Below are 2,252 nucleotides of genomic sequence, written 5' to 3'. Positions count from 1 at the left end.
ATTAACCCAGATGAACCAATAAACTACTTTTTTAACTGTTGTCAATGCTTGTGCTGACACCTTGCTCTTAGAATATGACACAAATATAGCTTTTATATATTATATATTATATATATAACAGTGGGCCTGAAACATTGCTTCACCTTGACATTTATTCTCCTTCATTTAATCTTCGTACTTTTTACTAGACTTTAAAGAGGTTTGTCCCGCTCATAAATTGTTCTTGAAATATTCAGATAATTACAGTGTTTTATTTTTAAGCGAGCCTGCTGGAAGATGAATAATGTTTGGGAGATTGGGAGATGAAACATACCAAGCCGCCGTCGTTAATCTGATGACCCGTACTTCCATTTTAAATCTCTGACTGTTGTTGACTGCAGTTTAAACACCCACAATCTGTGTTGAATGCTTCTGTTCTCGCTAATCACAGATGACTAAACTAGGTACTGGCTCATAAAGAGATGCACACTGTTTCACCTCTTATAAAAATCAATACAATTTGTAGTATTTATGTTAGCGGTAGCACCATAAATAGTAAAAAGCTATATGAAGATTGCATTGTCACACCAAATAAATAGATAAAACAATACATTGCAAAACAATAAAATCAGCTGTATAGTATGAATGTATAGTTTAGAATGAGTTAGTATGATGATAGTAGGATTATCTGCAATAATTTAATAACATGCACTGTGGTTTCCTAAACCACAGGTATGTTTTTGTAGTAAAACCATTGTATTTGTATAGCGTAGGTGTTGATTTGATCATCTGGGTTCCAAGGCTTGTTTGTAGTTCTTTACCTACTATTTACCAAGAAGGGGCATTCACCCTGGTACAATAACCAAACCACCCACGCTGGGGCCAAAAACAAATAAAGACGCGGGATAGAGAAACTCTTTACCCTAATTCATACTGGGTAACGCAGGAGCATGTTTGCTGCATCATAATCCCTGGATTTGAAACAATCGAACCAAGCTGCAGAATTGAGAGAATATATAAATGAATGAAAAGTTGAGACATGGGGTTTAAGACGTAACACGAAAGGGAAAATAGCTAAGGCTGTGTGGAAATGTTGTCTTTTATTTGGGAAACTATCATCTGATAACTGGGGGATACAAGAAAGTCAATTTACTCGATGAAGTCATTCATTGATGTATAGTTTTCTACAGGTAGGAATGTAGTAGGCCTACGGTAGATAGTCGGCTTCATATAGCCTATTAAATAGACCAAGAGGATTCAGACATGTTACGCAGTACAAATAGTGGATCTGAAAAGCAGATTTGAGAGTAAACGTTCCGTTCCTCCTCACGTGTGCCCTCTTGTGGAAAAAAAAGATGAATGAAAGAAAAACTCAAAATAATACAACATGGAATAAACATTGTATAAGATCCACAGACAAGACTTGACATATGCTCCAGTGATAAAAGTGCTAACATCTAAAAGCTACCACTCGGGTTTAACAAAGGTCAGTGAGGATTCCTCTATTCCTATGGCATTATCATACAATGAAGGCGCACATTCGTTCAACTATTGTTATTTTAGAGAAGCCAACTAGACCCACAGGGTATTTCATTGGCTGCTGTTTTTTATGAATAAAGAAGAAAAAAAGCATAATTCTCTGACTGACATAAATTCCAAACTTTGTGAAATGATATCAAGGTAAAGCTCAATTCTCTCTTTGATTAAATTTGCATTTATACAGTTGAATATACTGTGAAGTATAATATATGTGAAGTACTGAGCCACTTTTTATATTGTATATTCCGTTTGTTTTGTTGGCCCTGTTGGTTCTGTTTTTCTTTACTTTAGAATTTACTTTAGCGTCTATTTCTGATTAATTAGCACTTTTATTGTTTAGTATTATTTATTGGATTACTCATCCTGTGTTTTCCACTGCTGCTGGGCTGTTAAAACAAAGGAATTTTCCCTCCGGGAAATTAATAAAATTGTCTATCTATGTATTTATCTATCTGAATACCACCCATATACGGTATTTTATTCTTACACGCAGTCTGTTCAACATCAGAACAAGCTGCATCAAAATAAATCGCGTTTTGCGGTACAAAGTCAGAAGACAGACGCTCCTCGAGGAGCCGCATTCGCAGCCACGGCTGCGCCAATCAAAACGCACATCACGTAGCCAGCCAACCAAAACGCACAGCACGTAGATAGCCAATCAAAACGCACAGCACGTAGCCAGCCAATCAAATGGAGGTTTGAGATGACGCTGGTGCGTCCACCGGAAGCGGGTT

Source organism: Micromesistius poutassou, assembly GCF_964030765.1.
Source record: "Micromesistius poutassou genome assembly, chromosome: 4".
Classification (NCBI taxonomy): Eukaryota; Metazoa; Chordata; class Actinopteri; order Gadiformes; family Gadidae; genus Micromesistius; species Micromesistius poutassou.
Note: the sequence above shows the minus strand (reverse complement) of the source record.